This window comes from Lagenorhynchus albirostris, chromosome 15, assembly GCF_949774975.1.
Source record: "Lagenorhynchus albirostris chromosome 15, mLagAlb1.1, whole genome shotgun sequence".
Taxonomy (NCBI): Eukaryota; Metazoa; Chordata; class Mammalia; order Artiodactyla; family Delphinidae; genus Lagenorhynchus; species Lagenorhynchus albirostris.
The window spans coordinates 24488515-24511195 of record NC_083109.1 but is presented as its reverse complement, the minus strand read 5'-3'; the positions used below and the strand labels follow the sequence as shown (position 1 = coordinate 24511195).

Genomic DNA, 22681 nt, shown 5'->3' with positions numbered 1-22681 from the left:
AGAAAAGCCCGCGCACAGCAACGAAGACCCAACTCAGCCAAAAACAATAAATAAAATAAAATAACAAAATAAACAAATTTATATAATATAAAAAGACAAATACACTTATAAAACAGTGTACCTGGAGGATTCACATTCATTTAAAACATTTTGGGGGATTTATAAAAGCTGACCACATACCTGAATCAGGCCATAAAGCAATATCAACAGACTTTAAGGAATCTGTATCATAGAGACCTCATGCTCTGACCATAATGCAATTTCTCAAAATCTTTAATAAAAAGATAACCTATAAATACATTAGGAAAGTGTTAAACACTTTTACAAATAACTCAGGAGTCAAAGAAGGAATGATAACAGATAGCTTTGATGTTAGAAATTAATGGCTGGGACTTCCCTGGTGGCGCAGTGGTTGGGAGTCCTCCTGCCAATGCAGGGGACACGGGTTTGAGCCCTGGTCAGGGAAGATCCCACATGCCGTGGAGCAACTAAGCCCGTACACCACAACTACTGAGCCTGCGCTCTAGAGCCCGTAAGCCACAACTGCTGAGCCCGTGTGCTGCAACTACTGAGGCCTGCGTGCCAGGAGCCCGTGCTCTGCAACAGGAGAGGCCACCACAATGAGAAGCCTGCACACTGCAACAAAGAGTAGCCCCTGCTCACCACAACCGGAGAAAACCCATGCGCAGCAATGAAGACCCAAAGCAGCCAAAAATAAATTAAAAAAAAAAGTTATAAAAAAAAAGAAATTAATGGTTATAAGAGAATTCCCTGGCAGTCCAGTGGTTAGGACTCCGTGCTTCCACTGCTGGGGGCCTGGGTTTGATCCCTGATCGGGGAACTAAGATCCCGCAAGCAACGCAGCACAGCCAAAAAAAAAGAAAGAAATTAATGGTTATGAAAATACCTTATATCACTATTCAGATAATACAGATAAAACAGTACTCTGAGGGAAACATACAACCATATTAACCATATTTGAATGGAAGGCTGAAAATAAATAAACATCCTTTTTAAGATATTAGAAAAAGAACAGAATACACTTCAAAAAAAGGAAGGAAATAATAAAAGTAAGAGTAGAACCTGTGGAAACAGAAAACAAAGTTATAACACAGGCACACCGCATTTTACTGCACTTTGCTTTATTGTACTTCACAGATACTGCGTTTTTCACAAACTGGAGGTTTGTGGCAACCGTAAGGGCACAATTTTTCCAAAAGCATTTGATCACTTCATATCTCTTTGTCACATTTTGGTAATTCTTGCAATATTTCAAATTTTTCATTATTATTGTTATGGTGACCCGTGATCAGTGATCTTTGATGTTACTATTGTAATTGCCTTGGTAAACCATGAACTGCATCCATACAAGACAGCGAACAATTGATAAATGTGTGTGCTCTGACTGCTCCATTGACCAATTCTTCCCCTGTCTCTCTCCCTCTCCTCAGGCCTCCTGATTCCCTGAGACATAACAATATTAAAATTAGGCCAACTAATAACCCTACAATGGCCTCTAAGTGTTCAAATCAAAGGAAGTGTTGCATACTTCTCACTTTAAATCGAAAGCTAGAAATACGCTAGCCTGAACCAAGATGGCGGAGTAGAAGGACGTGCTCTCACTCCCTCTTGCGAGAACACCAGAATCACAACTAGCTGCTGGACAATCATCGACAGGGAGACACTGGAATACCAAAAAAGATACCCCACATCCAAAGACAAAGGAGAAGCCACAATGAGATGGTAGGAGGGGCGCAATCACAGCAAAACCAAGTCCCATAACTGCTGGGTGGGTGTCTCACAGACTGGAGAACACTTATAGCACAGAAGCCCACCCACTGGAGTGAAGGTTCTGAGCCCCAAGTCAGGCTTCCCCACCTGGGGGTCTGGCAATGGGAGAAGGAATTCCTAGAGAATCAGACTTTGAAGGCTAGTGGGATTTGATTGCAGGACTTCAACAGGACTGGGGGAAACAGAGACTCCACTCTTGGAGGGCACACACAAAGTAGTGTGCACATCGGGACCCAGGAGGGAAGGAGCAGTGACCCCAGGAGAGACTGAACCACACCTACCTGCTGGTGCTGGAGGGTCTCCTGCAGAGGCGGGGGGTGGCTGTGGCTCACCGTGGTGACAAGAACACTGGCAGCAGAAGTTCTGAGAAGTACTCCTTGGCGTGAGCCCTCCCAGAGTCTGCCATTAGCCCTACCAAAGAGCCCAGGTAGGCTCCAGTGTTGGGTTACCTGAGGCCAAACAACAAACAGGGAGGGAACCCAGTCCCACCCATCAGCAGTCAAGCAGATTAAAGTTTTACTGAGCTCTGCCCACCAGAGCAACACCCAGCTCTACCCACCACCAGTCCCTCCCACCAGGAAACCTGCACAAGCCTCTTAGATAGCCTCATCCACCAGAGAGCAGACAGCAGAAGCAAGAAGAACTACAGTCCTGCAGCCTGTGAAACAAAAACCACATTCACAGAAAGATAGACAAGATGAAAAGGCAGAGGGCTATGTACCAGATGACGGAACAAGATAAAACCCCAGAAAAACAACTAAATGAAGTGGAGATAGGCAACCTTCCAGAAAAAGAATTCAGAAAAATGATAGTGAAGATGATCCAGGACCTCGGAAAAAGAATGGAGGCAAAGATCAGGAAGATGCAAGAAACGTTTAACAAAGACCTAGAAGAATTAAAGAACAAACAAACAGAGATGAACAATACAATAACTGAAATGAAAACTACACTAGAAGGAATCAATAGCAGAATAACTGAGGCAGAAGAACGGATAAGTGACCTGGAAGACAGAATGGTGGAATTCACTGCTGCGGAACAGAATAAAGAAAACAGAATGAAAAGAAATGAAGACAGCCTAAGAGACCTCTGGGACAACATTAAATGCAACAACATTTGCATTATAGGGGTCCCAGAAGGAGAAGAGAGAGAGAAAGGACCAGAGAAAATATTTGAAGAGATTATAGTCGAAAATTTCCCTAACATCAGAAACTAAATAGCCACCCAAGTCCAGGAAGTGCAGCGAGTCCCATACAGGATAAAAACAAGGAGAAACATGCCGAGACACATAGTAATCAAATAGGCAAAAATTAAAGACAAAGAAAAATTATTGAAAGCAGCAAGGGAAAAACGACAAATAACATACAAGGGAACTCCCATAAGGGTAACAGCTGATTTCTCAGCAGAAATTCTACAAGCCAGAAGGGAGTGGCATGATATACTTAAAGTGATGAAAGGGAAGAAACTACACCCAAGATTACTCTACCCAGCAAGGATCTTATTCAGATTCGATGGAGAGGTCAAAAGCATTACAGACAAGCAAAACCTAAGAGAATTCAGCACCACCAAACCAGCTTACAACAAATGCTAAAGGAACTTCTCTAAGTTGGAGACACAAGAGAAGAAAAGGACCTACAAAAACAAACCAAAACAATTAAGAAAATGGATATAGGGATGTACATATCGATAATTACCTTAAACGTGAATGGATTAAATGCTCCAAGCAAAAGACACAGGCTTGCTGAATGGATACAAAAACAAGACCTATATATATGCTGTCTATTAGAGACCCACTTCAGACCTAGGGACACATACAGACTGAAAGTGAGGGGATGGAAAAAGATATTGCATGCAAATGGAAATCAAAAGAAATCTGGAGTAGCAATACTCATATCAGATAAAATAAACTTTAAAATAAAGAATGTTACAAGAGACAAGGAAGGACACTACATAATGATCAAGGGATAAATCCAAGAAGAAGATATAACAATTATAAATATATATGCACCCAACATAGGAGCACCTCAATATATAAGGCAACTGCTAACAGCTGTAAAAGAGGAAATCGACAGTAACACAATAATAGTGGGGGACTTTAACACCTCACTTACACCAATGGAGAGATCATCCAAAATGAAAATAAATAAGGAAACAGAAGCTTTAAATAATACAATAGGCCAGATAGACTTAATTGATATTTATAGGACATTCCATCCAAAAACAGCAGATTACACTTTCTTCTCAAGTGCACACAGAACATTCTCCAGGATAGATCACATCTTGGGTCACAAATAAAGCCTCAGTAAATTTAAGAAAATTGAAATCATATCAAGCATCTTTTCTAACCACAACGTTATGAGATTAGAAATCAATTACAGGGGGAAAAAAACGTAAAAAACACAAACCCATGGAGGCTAAACAATATGTTACTAAATAACCAGATCATTGTAGAAATCAAAAAGGAAATCAAAAAATACCTAGAGGGCTTCCCTGGTGGCGCAGTGGTTGAGAGTCTGCCTGCCGATGCAGGGGACACGGGTTCGTGCCCCGGTCCGGGAAGATCCCATATGCTGCGAAGCAGCTGGGCCCATGAGCCATGGCCGCTGAGCCTGCGCGTCCGGAGCCTGTGCTCCGCAACGGGAGAGGCCACAACAATGAGAGGCCCGCGTACTGAAAAAAAAAGAAAAACCTAGAGGGCTTCCCTGGTGGCGCAGTGGTTCAGAGTCTGCCTGCTGATGCAGGGGACACGGGTTCGCGCCCCGGTCCGGGAAGATCCCACATGCCACAGAGCGGCTAGGCCCGTGAGCTATGGCCGCTGAGCCTGCTTGTCTGGAGCCTGTGCTCCACAACGGGAGAGGCCACAGCAGTGAGAGGCCCATGTACCGCAAAAAAAAACAAACAAACACAAAACCTAGAGACAAATGACAATGAAAACACAACAATCCAAAACCTATGGGGCACAGCAAAAGCAGTTCTAAGAGGGAAGTTTATAGCAATTACAAGCCTACATCAAGAACAAGAAAAATCTCACATAAACAACCTAACCTTACACCTAAACGAACTAGAGAGAGAAGAACAAACAAAACCCAAAGTTAGCAGAAGGAAAAAATCATAAAGATCAGAGCAGAAATAAATGATATAGAAACAAAGAAAACAATAGCAAAGATCAATAAAACTAAAAGCTGGTTCTTTGAGAAGATAAAAGAAATTGATAAACCATTAGCCAGACTCATCAAGAAAAAGAGGGAGAGGACTCAAATCAATAAAATTAGAAATGAAAAAGGAGAAGTTACAACAGACACTGCAGAAATACAAAGCATCCTAAAAGACTACTACAAGCAATTCTATGCCAATAAAATGGAAAACCTGGAAGAAATGGACAAATTCTTATAACCTTCCAAGACTGAAACAGGAAGAAATAGAAAATATCAACAGACCAATCACAAGTAATAAAATTGAAACTGTGATTAAAAATCTTCCAACAAATAAAAGTCCAGGACCAGATGGCTTCACAGGTGAATTCTACCAAACATTTAGAGAAGAGCTAACACCCATCCTTCTCAAACTCTTCCCAAAAATTGCAGAGGAAGGAACACTCCCAAACTCATATTATGAGGCCACCATCACCCTGATACCAAAACAGACAAAGATACTATAAAAAAAGAAAATTATAGACCAATATCACTGATGAATATAGATGCAAAAATCCTCAACAAAATACTAGCAAACAGAATCCAACAGCACATCAAAAGGATCATACACCATGATCAAGTGGGATTTATCCCAGGGATGCAAGGATTCTTCAATATACGCAAATCAATCAATGTGATATACTATATTAACAAATTGAAGAATAAAAACCATATGATCATCTAAATAGATGCAGAAAAAGCTTCTGACAAAATTCAACATCCATTTATGATAAACACTCTCCAGAAAGTGGGCATAGAGGGAACCTACCTCAACACAATAAAAGCTATATATGACAAACCCACAGCAAGCATCATTCTCAATGGTGAAACACTGAAAGCATTTCCTCTAAGGTCAGGAACAAGACAAGGATGTCCAGCTTCACCACTATTATTCAACATAGTTTTGGAAGTCCCAGCCACAGCAATCAAAGAAAAAGAAATACAAATTGGAAACGAAGGAGTAAAACTATCACTGTTTGCAGATGACATGATACTATACATAGAGAATCCTAAGGATGCCACCAGAAAACTACTAGAGCTCATCAATGAATTTGGTAAAGTTGCAGTATGCAAAATTAATGCACAGAAATCTCTTGCATTCCTATACACTAACAACGAAAAATCTGAAAGAGAAATTAAGGAAACACTCCCATTTACCATTGCAACAAAAAGAATAAAATACCTAGGAATAAACCTACCTAAGGAGACAAAAGACCTGTATGCAGAAAACTATAAGACACTGACGAAAGAAATTAAAGATGAAACAAACAGATGGAGAGATATACCATGTTCTTGGATTGGAACAATCAATATTGTGAAAATGACTCTATTACCCAAAGCAATCTACAGATTCACTGCAATCCCTATCAAACTACCAATGGCATTTCTTGCAGAACTAGAACAAAAAATCTTAAAATTTGTATGGAGACACAGAAGACCCGAATAGCCAAAGTTGTCTTGAGGGAAAAAGCGGAGCTGGAGGAATCAGACTCCCTGACTTCAGACTATACTACAAAGCTACAGTAATCAAGACAATATGGTACTGGCACAGAAACAGAAACATAGATCAATGGAACAAGATAGAAAGCCCAGAGATAAACCCACGCACCTATGGTCAACTAATCTATGACAAAGGGGCAAGGATATACAATGGAGAAAAGACAGTCTTTTCAATAAGTGGTGCTGGGAAAACTGTACAGCTATATGTAAAAGAATGAAATTAGAACACTCCCTAACACCATACACAAAACTAAACTCAAAATGGATTTGAGACCTAAATGTAAGACTGGACACTATAAAACTCTTAGAGGAAAACATAGGAAGAACACTCTTTGACACAAATCACAGCAAGATCTTTTTTGATCCACCTCCTAGAGTAATGGAAATAAAAACAAAAATAAACAAATGGGACCTAATGAAACTTGAAAGCTTCTGCAAAGCCAAGGAAACTACAAACAAGACAAAAAGGCAGCCCTCAGAATGGGAGAAAATATTTGCAAATGAAGCAACGGACAAAGGATTAATCTCCAAAATATATAAACAGCTCATGCAGCTCAATAACAAAAAAACAAACAACCCAATCCAAAATTGGCCGAAGACCTAAATAGACATTTCTCCAAAGAAGACATACAGATGGCCAAGAAGCACATAAAAAGCTGCCCAACACCACTAATTATTAGAGAAATGCAAATCAAAACTACAATGAGGTATCACCTCACACCAGTTAGAATGGGCATCATCAGAAAATCTACAAACAACAAATGCTGGAGAGGGTGTGGAGAAAAGGGAACCCTCTTGCACTGTTGGTGGGAATGTAAATTGATAAAGCCACTATGGAGAACGGTATGGTGGTTCCTTAAAAAACTAAAAGTAGAAGTATCATATGACCCAGCAATCCCACTACTGGCATGTATACCCAGAGAAAACCATAATTCAAAAAGACACATGCACCCCAATGTTCATTGCAGCACTATTTACCATAACCAGGTCATGGAAGCAACCTAAATGCCCATTCACAGACGAATGGATAAAGAAGATGTGGTACATATATACAATGGAATGTTACTCAGCCATAAAAAGGAATGAAATTGGGTCATTTGTAGAACCATGGATAGATCTAGAGACTGTCATACAGAGTGAAGTAAGTCAGAAAGAGAAAAACAAATATCGTATATTAATGCATATATGTGGAACCTAGAAAAATGGTACAGATGAACCAGTTTGCAGGGCAGAAATTGAGACACAGATGTAGAGACAAATGTATGGACACCAAGGGGGGATAGCGCCGGGGGGGCTGGTGGTGGTGGTGTGATGAATTGGGAGATTGGGATTGACATATATACACTAATATGTATAAAATGGATAACTAATAAGAACCTGCTGTATAAAAAAATAAATTAAATTTTAAAAAATAAATCAAAAACAAAACAAAACATTGAGGCAAGACCGTCTACCAGCAAAAGATTATGATTCACTGAAGGCTCAGATGATGATGGTTAGCAATTTTTAGCAATAAAGTATTTTTTAATTATGTACTTTTGGGGCTTCCCTGGTGGCGCAGTGGTTGGGAATCCGCCTGCCAACGCGGGGGACACGGGTTCGTGGCCTGGTCCGGGAAGATCCCACATGCCGTGGAGCAACTAAGCCCGTGAGCCACAACTACTGAGCCTGCGCTCTACAGCCTGTGCGCTACAACTACTGAAGCCTGCATGGCTAGACCCCATGCTCTGCAACAAGAGAAGCCACCGCAATGAGAACCCTGCGTGCCGCAACGAAGAGTAGCCCCCACTCACCACAACTAGAGAAAGCCCGAGCACAGCCAAAAATAAATTAATTAATTAAAAAGAAAAAAGTATGCCAATGTCTTTAAAAACTGAGGCAAAATGGATACAGTCTATGGAAAATATAAACAAATGGTTCACTTAAAACGCTGGTGTTATTAAAAAACAAAAGGTGGGGCTTCCCTGGTGGCGCAGTGGTTGAGAGTCCACCTGCCGATGCAGGGGACACGGGTTCGTGCCCCAGTCCGGGAAGATCCCACATGCCGCGGAGTGGCTGGGCCCGTGAGCCATGGCCGCTGAGCCTGCGCGTCCGGAGCCTGTGCCCCGCAACGGGAGAGGCCACAACAGTGAGAGCCCCGCGTACTGCAAAAAAAAAAACCAAAAAAAACAAAAAACAAAGGTGGAGATAAAGGAGATGACAATGATCCTTGACTGGATCTTGAACCCCATCTCTCCCCCAAAATGCTATAAAAGTTATGTATAAATTGGGGAATTTGAATTTAGAGTGTATACATTAGATAATATTAATCTCTGAAAGCTAATCTTCTGGGGTGTGCTAATAGTATTATGGTTATGTAGAAGAATGCTCTAGTTCTTAAGAGTTACCTGCTGAGTATTTAGAATTGATATGTCTTATTGTCTGAAACTTTTCTGCAAATGAGTTAGGAAAAGAAAAACGAAAAAAAACCCCTATATATCTATAGAGATATAGGAAAGGAGAATCCAAATTAAGAGTATTTATTACATTAGTCTTTCAACTTTTGTGAAAGCATGAAATAAAAAGTTAGGGAGGGACTTCCCTGGCGGTCCAGTGGTTAAGACTCTGAGCTTCCAATGCAAGGGGCGCGGGTTTGATCTCTGGTTGGGGAACTAAGATCCCACGTACTGCGCGGTGCAGTCAAAAAAAAAAAAAGTTAGGGAAAAAGCTAATTCAAGAAGACATAGAAAATTTGAATGGTCTTATAACCATTTAAGAAATTGAATTACTAATGAAAATTTCTCCCATAAAGAAAAGAGCAGGGGACTTGCCTGGTGGTACAGTGCTTAAGAATCTGCCTGCCGGGGCTTCCCTGGTGGCGCTGTGGTTGAGAGCTCGCCTGCCGATGCAGGGGACACGGGTTCATGCCCTGGTCTGGGAAGATCCCACGTGACGCGGAGCGGCTGGGCCCGTGAGCCATGGTCGCTGAGCTAGGGCGTCCGGAGCCTGTGCTCCGCAACGGGAGAGGCCACAAGAGTGAGAGGCCCACGTACCGCAAAAAAAAAAAAAGAATCTGCCTGCCAATGAAGGGGACGTGGGTTTGAGCCCTGGTCCGGGAAGATCCCACATGCCGCAGAGCCACTAAGCCCGTGCACCACAACTACTAAGCCTGCGCTCTAGAGCCCACAAGTCACAACTACTGAGCCCGTGTGTCACAGCTACTGAAGCCCATGCACCTAGAGCCTATGCTCTACACAGCAAGAGAAGCCACCACAATGAGAAGCCTGCACGCCACAACTAGAGAAAGCCCATGCACAGCAACGAAGACCCAACGCAGCCAAAAATAAATAAAATAAATTCATTTTTAAAATTCTATCTGGAGATAATTATTGAAAAAAAAGAGCAGGCCCAGCCAGTTTTACAGGAAAGTTCTAGCAACATTCAAGAAGCAGGTGATTTTAATCTTACATTAACTATTTCACAGCAAATATTATAAGCTTGATACCAAAATCAATTACCGACACAAATGCAAAAATACTAAGTGAAATATTATCTAATTCAACATCACATGAAAAAGATCATGATAAAGTTGTGTTATGACTAGGTTGGGTTTATTCCAAAAATTCAAGGTTAGTTCAAGATAAAAGCTATTGATATATGTATCACAAACAGCTTAAAGGTAAGAACTCATGTCAGTATCTAGATATATGCAACAACTACTCATAATAAAAATAACAAACAATAAGATAATTCAGTGGAGTAGCAGGGTATAAAACTAACATACAAATAGCCATGGTGATCATTTTGTAATATACAGAAATACTGAATCACTACGTTGTGGACCAGGAACTAACATAGTGCTGTAGATCAATTATACTTCAAAAACAAACAAACAAACTCATAGAAAAAGAGATCAGATTTTTGGTTACCAGATGCAGGGGAATTGGATGAAGGTGGTCAAAAGGTACAAACTTCCAGTTATAAGATAAATGAGTACTAAGGAAGTAAAGTACAACATGATAAATATAATTAACACTGCTGGATGTTATATAAGAAAGTTGTTAGAGCAAATCCTAAGAGTTCTCATCACAAGGGAAAATATTTTCTTTTCTTTCTCTTTTATTTTCTATCTATATGAGATGATGATGTTTACTAAACTTATTGTGGTAATCGTTTCATGATGTATGTAGGTCAAATCATTGTACTGTATACCTTAAACATATGGTGCTGTATATCAATTATATCTCAATAAACCTGGAAAGAAAAAAAGATACAAACAGCCTTCATATGCACAAATAATAGACAATTATAGGACACGATGGCAGAGAAAACATCAAGGAAAATAAAACTTAGAATTAAATTTAACAGGAAATGTGTAAAACCTATTCAAGAAAAATTTCAAAACACTCCTGAAAGACACTAACGCAGACTTGAACAAATGTACAGATATCCCCTGTTGTTGTTTAGGATGATTCAACATCATCAGTTCTCCCTAAATTAATTTATAAATTCAATACAACAATGCAATCCCAATAAAAATGCCAAGAAGCTGTTTTATGGAATTAAACAAGATGATATTAAAGTTTGCATGGAAAAACAAACATGCAAGAATAGCTAGGAAAACAGTGAAAAGGAAAAATCATGAAGGGGAGACTAGCCCTATCACACATTAAAATATACTATGAAAGCTGTATAATTAAAATAGTACAATATTGGCACATAAATAGACAGACTAGTAGAATAAAATAGAAAGCCAGCATTAGACCAAAATACTTACAGAAACTTAGTATATGCCAAAGGTGGCATATCAGTGGGGTACAGATGGACTTTTTAATAAATGGTGTCAGGACAACTAGGTAACCATTTGAAAAAAAAAAAATTAGATTTATATCTCACACCATTCACAAGAATTAAACTCCAAATGAATTAAGGAATTTAATAAAAAATTAGTAATATTTTTTTAATGAAACCATGACGTACTAGGAAAAAACATGGTAAATTCATCTTTAACCTTGATGTAGGGAAAAGTTCAAAATCCAGAAGCAATAAAAATGAAAAGTTTTACATATTAAAAATACCATAAATAAAATGAGAATATGTGCCCACATATTTGCATACACAAAAACATGTATGCAACTGTTCACAGCAGCATTATTCATAAATAGCAAAAAAGTAGAAACAATCCAAACACCTATCAACTGGTGAATGAATAAATAAAATATAGCATATTAATATAATGGAATATTATTTGGCAATATTATTTGGAATAAAGTACTAAAACATGCTACAACAGGGCTGAACCCTAAAAACGTCATGCTAAATGAAGGAAGCCAGTCATAAAAGACCGCATATTGTATGATACCATTCTTATGAAATGTCCGGGATAAGAAAATCTACAAACACAGAAAGCAGAAGAGTGGCTGCCTAGGGCTGGAGGGGTGTGGGACACGGGGGCAAAACAAATTAGCATAATGGATGGGTATGGGGTTTCTTTTTGGGTGATAAAAATACGCTAGTTTTGATTGTGGTGATGGCTGCATAACTCTGTAAATAGAGTAAAAATCATTGAATTGTACACTTTAAATTGGTAAATAATATGGTATATAAATTATATCTTAATTAAAAAATAAAAGCTGTTAAAAGAAGAACACTATAAAAAGGACAAATGAAAAACTGGAAGAAAATATCTGTAGACAAAGGGTTAATACTCCCCATATTCTTAAAAATTGAGGGAAATAAGACCTAACAAATCCAATAGAAAAATGAGGAGGGTGGGTAATGGACAATTCACAAATATGAAAAAATGTTCAAACTCACTCATTTAGAAAAATGCAAATTAAAAAAACGCTGAGATACCATTTCTTACCAGACTGGCCAAAAATTTTAAATGTGATAACACACTCAGTGAGGTTGTGGGGAAACAGGCACTCTCATATTTTATTGGTGGGAACAGAAAATGTGTACAATCCTTCTGGAGGGAAATTTGAAAAGACCTAACAAACTACATATACACTTAACCTTTGGATCCAGTAATTCTAATACTTCTAGAAATCTGCCTTGAAGATATACCTCTAACAACACGAAAATACATATATACAAGGTGACTCATTGAAGCACTAATTATAACTGCAAAATACTGGAAACAATCTAAATTCTTATACATAGGAGAGAAGTTGAATAAACTATGGTATGTCCACAAAATGGAGTACTAAGCCACTTAAAAAAGAATGAGGAAGACCTCTATGTATCTATAAGTAGTGATTTCCAGAAAATAATGTTAAGTGAAAAAGCAAAGCATAAAAGAGTACCTATAGTATGCTATTCTTCATATAAGAAAGAAGGAGACTGAAGAAAATATACATGTATTGGCTCATTTGTGCAAAAGAAATACAGGAAGGATAAATCAGAAACTAAACAGAACAGTTACTTGGGATGACAAAGAAAGAAGTAGAAAGAAAAGAACAAAATAGCAGGGATGAGGACAGAATACTTCATTTTCACCAATGAGTGCCTACTTCTAACATTCAACTAATCTCACCAATAAAAATCCAATCTGCTTCTGACATTAACTATGCTATAATTAGCAAAGGTGCAACTCAAGCTATGCAGAGCAGAAGCACCTATGGGAACCACCTGTGGAGTGTGGCCTTTCTGATACAAAGCTGGATGAGCACCATGCAGCATGGATGCTTCATTAAAGTAACTCATTGCCCCTTGAGTTGAGGCTAAAACTAACTGGCACGTGTATTATATCAGATGGTCTATGCAGAAGTATTTTAAGATAAATTATAGACATCATAACTCCATGGTAAAGACTTTAATGAGGGGACTTCCCTGGTGGTCCAGCAGTTAAGACTCCACACTCCCAATGCAGGTTTGATCCCTGCTCAGGGAACTAGATCCCACATGCCACAACTAAGATCCCGCACGCAGCAACTAAGATCCCGCATGCTGCAACTAAGACCTTGTGTAGCCAAATAAATAAATAAATATTAAAAAAAAAAACTTTAAGGAGAATGGGAAGTCGTCAAAAGAATGGAGAAAACATTACTGTTAACAGATAATGAGGGGAATGGAACCGGATCAACCCTATGGCCGCTCTCTAAGCTTGCACATGTGTAGCTCTACTCTTACTTCTCTTTAAAACTGTGTTGTCCATATATTAGGTTAACCTTAAAAATGCATTCCAATATACATTAGGTGCAGATAAATACTGGTGGGTTTTTTTTTTTTTTTGCGGTACACAGGCCTCTCACTGTTGTGGCCTCTCCCGTTGCGGACCACAGGCTCCGGACGCGCAGGCTCAGCGGCCATGGCTCACGGGCCTAGCCGCTCCGCGGCATGTGGGATCCTCCCATACCGGGGCACGAACCCGTGTCCCCTGCATCGGCAGGCGGACTCTCAACCACTGCGCCACCAGGGAAGCCCCGATAAATATTGTTTGATTCCATTTATACGAGGTACCTAGAAGAGTCAAATTCATAGTGTCAGAAAATACATTGGTAGATGTCAGGGGGTGGGGTAGTGGGGAGGAGGAATGGGGAGTTAGTGTTAAATTGGGACAGAGTTTCAGTTTAGAAAGGTGAAAAATTCGGGAGATGGATGATGGTGAGAGTTGCACAACAATGTGAATGTACTTAGTGCCACTGAACTGTACAGTTAAATACGGTTAAAATAGTATGTCTTATATTATGTGACTTTTACCACAATAAAAAAACATTTTAAAGTAAAATAAAATTAAAAACAACAACAACAAAAACTGTGCCGTCCCCTAGCCACATGTGGTTATTTAAATCTAAGTTAATGGGGACTTCCCTGGTGGTGCAGTGGTTAAGAATCACCCCGCCAATGCAGGGGACACGGGTTCGAGCCCTGGTCCAGGAAGATCCCACATGCCGCGGAGCAACTAAGCCCGTGCACCACAACTACTGAGCCTGTGCTCTAGAGCCCGCGAGCCACAACTACGGAGCCCGCGTGCCACAACTACTGAAGCCCGCATGAAGCGCACCCAGAGCCCGTGCTCCACAGCAAAGAGAAGCCACCGCAACGAGAAGCCTGCACACTGCAACAAGAAGCTTGCACACCGCAATGAAGAGTAGCTCCCGCTCGCCGCAACTAGAGAAAGCCCGCACGCAGCAACGAAGCCCCAACGCAGCTAAACATAAATAAAAGAAATAAAAAAAAAAATCTAAATTAATGGAAATTAATTAACATTAAAAATTCAGTTCCTCAGTCTCACTAGCACACTGCAAGTATTCAATCACCACATGAGGCCCATGGCTACCGTACTGACAATATACAGGTACAGAACATATCCATCATCACAAAAAGTTCTATTGACAATGCTGCTCTGAAAGAACAAAGTTTTAAGAAAATAGTACATTCCTGGGGATGGAAAATAATTCAACAAAGAGGAGGCATCCCTAGATACATTTAAAGAGGAAGACACAGGTTCTGAGTTCCCTTCTAGACTTCTACCTGCCTTTGATAATCTTGATCTTCTCTTCTTCCTCAAAAATACTGCCATCTAGTATAGAAGAAGGGAGGGAGGGAGGGAGAAAACCATAGCCCAGGGGAGAAACAAACAAACAAACAAACCCCAAAACCCTTGAAAGCAAAAAGGTTTTGTTTCCCCTTTCCTTCCTACTAAGGACATTTAAAAAGAAATAAGGTGGGAAGTGAGACATCCATAAAGAAATGAATCAGGTAGATTGTTCAAAGTGGTTCTTCGAGTAGATTCCTGAGCACATACCCAAGATATGAGAGGCTTTTCAAACTTCGCAGATCCCATTAGCAGCCTCCCAGCTTTGGTTTGCTGCCATGTTCTCAGTGCTTTATTGGACCTGAAGTGTTACTGTTGTTGTTTGAGTAGGAAATGATTCCCCACCGCCGGCAAATTTGTGATTATAAAATGTGTATTAAATTTTAGGTATAATTTTTAAGACTTGGTCTTGGAGTCAGGTTTGGCTTTGGGTAACAGAGCCCTGAAAATATAATGTAGTATATTTACTGAGCCTACTTATAAAAATTTGCCTCAATTAAAGATTAAGTAATCTTTTAGGACTACTCCTGTTACATAAAGTGAGGCACACCTGAAATTCTTTTATTTTATTTTATTTATTTATTATTTTTGGCTGCGTTGGGTCTTCGTTGCTGCATGCGGGCTTTCTCTAGTTGCAGTGAGCGGGGGCTATTCTTCATTGCAGCGCACAGGCTTCTATTTGCAGTGGCTTCTCGTTGCAGAGCACGGGCTCTAGGTGCGTGGGCTTCAGTAGTTGTAGCACACGGGCTTCAGTAGCTGTGGCTCATGGGCTCTAGAGTGCAGGCTCAGCAGTTGTGGTGCACGGGCTTAGCTGCTCCGCGGCATGTGGGATCTTCCCGGACCAGGGCTTGAACCCTTGTCCCCTGCATTGGCAGGCAGATCCTTAACCACTGCGCCACCAGGGAAGCCCCTGAAATTCTTAAGAAGAGAAACTCAGGCAATCCTTTGATGGCTTGTTATTTACAAACCCAGAGCCAAACTTAATCTAGAGGTCCACATTGCAAATTTCCCCGTGAACAGATTGAGCATTCATTTTACCTACCTGTTTTGCCCAATAGCAAATGTTGACTTAAAATGAAAAGTATGTAAGTAGAAGGGTTGGAAGAATGGTGCCTTAAACATTCAGATCAATTTTTTAAAACTTTTTATTGTAAAAATAAAATACAAAATACATAAAACATGTTAATCCCATACCCCTAATTTGTCCCTCCCCACTTCCCTCTTCCCTTTGGTAACCACAAGTTTGTTTTCTATATCTGGGAGCCTGTTTCTGTTTTGCATATACATTCATTTGTACTGTTTTTTAGATTCCACAGGAGTCTTTGATAGTTTCCTTGTTATCTGGTATCACAACGTTACAGGATCATCCTGTACATTTCCTGACCTAAAGATAGAATCAGCCATTTCTCTAAGAAACCCTAGTTTCTTTTAATCGGTAAAAATAGTAAGATTACAATCTGAGCTCCAAGGGTAATCACTGATACTGGGTTGGTCATTGTTTCTAGATCTTTTAGTGGATATAAACACAGACACAGTCACACACACACACACACACACACACACACACACGCACACACACACACACTCTCAAATACCTAAAGGAGCCAGGCAGGTAACAAATGAGTGAAGTGTGATTGAGATGAAGCATAGGGATTGCAGTAAACTGAAGAGGTAAACTAAAGGAGACAGACCTTCCAATTTTTCAAAAGAAGCCAGAAATATAAATTTTTAACATGAATTTTAAAAATATTGACAACTAATAAACACTTAGGTTACATAAACACATCTGTGGGACAGATGTGGTCCACGGGCTATGTGCACACTCAACCTGAAAAATTAAACCAGTATGTAGTTGTATCCCAGAAGTCACATTGTTGTTAACACATAAAAATATTTAGAGAAGTAAGAAAATTCTCAGATTGTTTCAGAAAAAGGCAAACTATAATAAGGAAGAGGAGAAATGTATAATTATCTCCCTCCCCCACCAACTCTCTAAAGTTGAGAGAAGCATTTTCTAAATAGAAACAATTTTCTTTCTAGGACATGGTGCAAAAATGAAAAAGTCAGTTATCAGAAAAAACTCTCGAATAGAGTTGAAATCTAACAAAAGTTTTTATATCTAAACTCTTAGAATATCAGAATGAGACCCAGGAGATATATTTTACATGATTAGGCATACTAGAGGCAATAAAACTGGTAAAAAGTTTATTGCAAATGCATGATCAACCCCTTACCCTCATTTTTACCTGTTCTAAAAAGAAAGGGGGACTTCCCTGGTGGTGCAGTGGTTAAGAATCCATCTTCCAATGCAGGGGACTCAGGTTCGATCCCTGGTGGGGCAACTTACCCCGTGTGCCACAACTAGAGAGTCCCCACGTCGCAACTACAGAGCCCACGTGCTCTAGAGCCCAAAAGCCACAACTAGAGAGAAGCCCGCGTGCTGCAACAAGAGCCTGTGCGCCACAACTGAGACCCGATGCAGCCAGAAATAAATAATAAAATAAATAAATAAAAAGAAAGGAAGGTAAGAGCATTGCCACCTCTGCTTTGGCCCCCTCCTGGAAGCAGAAGAGCTAACAAAACGTTGCTGGGGAAAGAAGGAGTAAGATGTGAAAATTCTAAATAAGGCCCCAAAGAAAGCCTGGGGAAGGGCCCAGTTGGCAAGAAAGACCTGGTTGGGTTTGGCTTCTTTAGTGCAACCTAGTATCATGTGACCTGCTCCAAGCTCCAGAAATATAGAAATCACAGAATTAACTTTTTCAATTCAAAGACGAGAGGTCAGATTAGATTAAAGCAAAAACCATAAGAAGACTCACAAAGTTATTTCACCCAGGTTTCTGTTCTTTCAAAGAAAATAAGGACCTCAAGCCATCTAAGGAATCCCAAGCAAAAGGAAGGAGAGGACTAGAAACTTCCCTGACTGCATGAACCTCCCTCTGTCAGCTTCACAGCTTCAGCCTTGAGGTCCTGTGCACTTGGCGTATCCTTCACTGTAGCCTCTTGGTCCTGTGCACTTTCGGGCTATTGTATTCTGCATGCTATCAGATCATAACATTTTAAGCTTCTCTCTAATTTGGAAACTAGGCTGTAAGCCAAGGTCAGAGGAAGAGTAAAGTTGGGGGAAGGGACCAGATGGGCTCAAACTACCATTCTCAGAAGTGACTCACCAGGGAGCCAGATGCAGCATCCCGCCTTTCATCATGAAGCCTTTCTGTGTCTCATGTAGGGAAGAGAAAAACAGCTTTGCCTTTGGCACTGATCAGACGTTAGCTTGTCTACCACCTGCCTTTTGTACCCTCTAGAAATAGTACCAGCAGAATGGAGGCAGATTTGTAGCGTCAAAGGGGCAAGTACAAACTAATGTTTACAGTTCCTTTGACTCTAGAAAATGAATTATTTTCTCTTCCCCCTATCACCCCACGTATCTCCCCGCTGGTAACCATGTCCTTTCTATGAACATTTGAATACTAATAACCATAACTAATATCTACTGAATTTGTATCATACTGTTCTAAATACTTGACATGTATTAACCCTTTGCAGTAGCTACTACTGCATTATCTCCATTTTACAGATGAGGAAACTGAGGCACAGAGAAGTTAAGTAATCACTTCCCAGGGTCACGGAGCTAAGCAGAATCCAAGCCAAGACAGCTTCAGGGCCTGTATTCTAATGTCTCTCCTTTTCATTGTAAAATTTTCAAACACACAGAAAAGTTGAAAAAATAATACAATAATCAACCATATGTCTGTCATCTAGATGAAACCATAACACACTGCCATATATGAACTTTTCTGTGTGTATGAATTTTCTACACATCATGACACTTCTCCCCCAAAGACTTCTGCATACAGCTCCTAAAAATAAGGACATACTCCTATATACCATAATACTATTATCACATCCAAGAAGTTAACAATTTCCTATCATCATCTAATATCTAATCTATCTTCAAAATATTCTGAGTACCCGGGCTTCCCTGGTGGCGCAGTGGTTGGGAGTCCGCCTGCTGATGCGGGGGGCGCGGGTTCATGCCCCAGTCCGGGAGGATCCCACGTACTGTGGAGTGGCTGGGCCCGTGGGCCGTGGCCGCTGAGCCTGCGCGTCCGGAGCCTGAGCTCCGCAGCGGGAGGGGCTGCGGCGGTGAGAGGCCCGCGTACCGCAAAAAAAAAAAAAAAAAAAAAAAAAATTCTGAGTACCCCCGAACATCCTTTATAACTGTTTTTTCCAAACCAGAATCCAGTCAAGACTCACCCATTCCAGTCAGTTACTGTCTCTTTAATCTAGAACAGTCCCCTCACTTTTTCTTTTGTATGACATTGATTTTTTGAAGAGAAGCAGACCAGCTGTCTTATAGATTGTCCTATATTTTGGTTATTTATTTCCTAATAGTATCATTTAACTTGTTCTTCTGCTCTTGTACTTCCTAAAAACCAGAAGTCAGATCTAAAGGCTTAATGAAGGTTAACATTCTGGGTAAAAATACTTTGGAGCTGATGTTGTGTACTTTGCACTGCAGCACATCATGAAGCATATCATGTCAGGCCGTTCCACCGTAAGTGATGCTGAGCTAGATTACCTGGTTACGGTGGTGACTGCCAGAGCACTCCTTTGTAAAGATTTACTTTTCCCGTTGCTATTAGCAAATAATTTAGAGGTGGGAGGGGGGTACTATTTTGGCACCATGTAAATGCAAATATTCTGTTCTCCAAAAATCTTTCATCTAATGACTTTAGCGTCCAATGATGATCTTTGCTAGATTTAATAATTTCACTGATGATTTACTATTCTATCCTTCCTTCTACAGTTATAAGCTGGAAATTTTCTGTAAAGAACTTTCCTTCATTAGCTAGGGAAGAATTATAGCTCCTTTGAAAAAGAAAGGGTATGGGACTTCCCTGGTGGCTCAGCGGTTAAGACTCAGCGCTCCCAATGCAGGGGGCCCAGGTTCGATCCCTGGCCAGGGAACTAGATTCCACATGCATGCCATCACTAAGAGTTCGCATGCCACAACTAATGAGCCTGTGTGCCACAACTAAGGAGCCCACCTGCAGCAACTAAGACCCGGCACAACCAAATAAATAAATAAAATTTAAAAAATAAATAAATAAAAAATAAAAAGAAAGGGTAACTGCTTAGTTCTTTCCATTTAAGTATTGATTTTCAGAGCAAGAAATTGATAAAAATAGCCATATCTAATGATGGCACATGCATTTTTTCTCTCCTTGCCCCTTTTCTGAGCATCACTATGGACACACAGACTCTTATTTACTCGGTGTTTTACAATTACTTGCAGTAATTATTCTTTTGATGCTCAGAATATACTAAATTTAGCCAGTAGAAGCCCCTTTGGGCTGGTTCCATTGTTCTTTTGATATAGTACCATTAGTCTTTAAGACTACTTTGCTTTCCATCTTAAGATGTCCCAGTCAAGCCTGTGCTCTTATGTACATTACATAACCTTTCCTAGAGGGATGTATATGCCTACAGAGGGCTCGGAAAACTCTGAGAAAAATACAACGGCAAGAGCAGACGTATCACTTCCTTGTGGTTATCAAATCCAATTCAATTTGGGGAATGAAAGGAATTTTAAGACTATCAGGTCTAGCTACCCATGCTGATGCTCACAGCTTTGCTACAACTCCCCAATATGTGGCAATTCGGTATGTGGCCTAAACACTCTGACCCACAGGGAACTCACCTCACTTGAGGCACCCTATGCTATCCCAGGACCGCCTCATACTGGGCTCCTTATAGTTCCCACCCATTAGTTCTAGTTTCTCTCCTCGGAGCCTATGGGTCTCTGTGAGAAGCTCACACCTAAAGATAATTTCCTCTTCTGTTCCCTCCCTCATATTTAAACAAGTGGGTTTATTTCCTGGATGTGACTGGATTGACTTTCCAAATACACTACCATGACTCACAAGGCCCTACTGCCTTTCAAGGCCACTTCATATACTTATATAAAAATATGTAAATATAGTATGGGCTGGGATTGAAATTTTTACATAAATGGGTCCTGAAGTTCATCTCACTCTTTCCAGTCCTGTTCACCACATATATACGGCTGCCAGCAAAGCCAATTCTACTCCCTAAAATTCTGCATCTAGTCCCTCATCTCTCCATTTTCCCTGACACTGGTCTGGGCCCCCGACCAAGCCCTCTGACTCCATCTAATACAGTGGCCTAACCTTTCCCAACCTCAGCTCCCCCTCACTACACTCCATGACAAAGGCTGCTGCCAGAGCAGTCTTCCTGCAGCACTCCCAGCTCCATAACCTTCAGTTGCTTTTTATCTGCAGAGTCTACCATAGTGTCTAGCATACTGGACTTGGGATGCTCAGTACATATTGGCAGAGGGAGGGACTGAATAAAGTGACTGGTTGAGCTGCTTGATTTCATGACTCAGTTGTGCTGTCCATTGTTGTCAGGAGGAAATTTCCTTGAGTTTTAAACAAAAGCTATTTTACTTAAGGTAGTATTTGGCTTAACAAACAGTTTAAAATTTTTTGGTCAGTTCATGTGTATGAGTAAACATATTTTTATAGTATGTATTTAATAAATAGTTGCACAAAAATTTGGTTGCATGCATTCTTCTTGGTGCTCAGACTTTCTAAAGAATTAACTGTAAATATGAAGCCAGAAAGAAAATACCAACAGCATATTGTTACGTGGGAAAATGTTTGCATTCAACAAGAATCTAAAAAGAAAATCAAAGTAAAATAACTTCACAGTATGATGGTACATCTATTAAATTAGCGATCATAAACTGAATTTGAAAAGCCAGTGCTGGCGACCTGGGAGGAAGTGGTTCACTTCACTTCAGACACTGATGGTGGGCGGCACTGCAAATTGGCTCCCGCTTTCTGGTGAACACTCTGGTCTTGCCTCATAAGAACTATAAAACTTCTCACACCTTTGGATCCAATGATTCAGCTGGAGGAACACACCTTAAGGAAATAACTTAAAAACAAATGTCTATACTATTTGTATTAATGACAACTAGGGCACATCTCAAATTCCCCAAATAGGAGAAAGATCAAGCTAAACACGTATCATTGTGTACATCAACATCAACACAAAGATACATGAAGTCACTTAAGATGACAAGTACATGGTCTATTTCAATAAGTGGAGGTATACACTCAGTTTCAGCAACAGTGTTTATAATTAAGAACAAGGGTTCTGAAAGCAGATATTTCTTGGTTTGAATCCTGGCATTGCCCTCCATACGCTTTCAAGAAATGTTTCTCTTCTAAGAATGGATTTGGACCATGCAGCACCTGCAAGCAGTTACTTGCTCTTGAGGAGATGTGTGTATTCTTATTTGAGTAGAAAAGACATTAAGGTTAGAGAGCAGGCTCTCGCGTCGGACTACCCAAGCTCACCTCTTGGCAGTCACTTGCTGGCTGTGTGACCTCAGGCAAGTGACTAAACCACCCTACATTCCAGTTGCAATTCATGTGTCTAATATAGCTAATACTAGATTATTATATGGCTAATAATATGACCTACCCCATAAAGTTCTTCTGAGGTTGAAATGAGAAGATGCCTATAGAGTGTTCAGCATAGTGACTGACATGTAGTATGTTCTCAGTAAATGTCAGCAGTTTGTATTCTTCAATTAAACTACTGATCACAGGGCTTCCCTGGTGGCGCAGTGGTTGGGAGTCCGCCTGCC

The 22681-nt window shown here is 40.2% G+C and overlaps 1 protein-coding gene across 5 annotated transcripts in view; it reads right to left on the bottom strand.

Moving 5' to 3' along the window:
* Positions 1–22681, bottom strand: part of PIGU (phosphatidylinositol glycan anchor biosynthesis class U) — a 127409-nt gene that overhangs the window by 46521 nt on the left and 58207 nt on the right. The window lies entirely within an intron of this gene.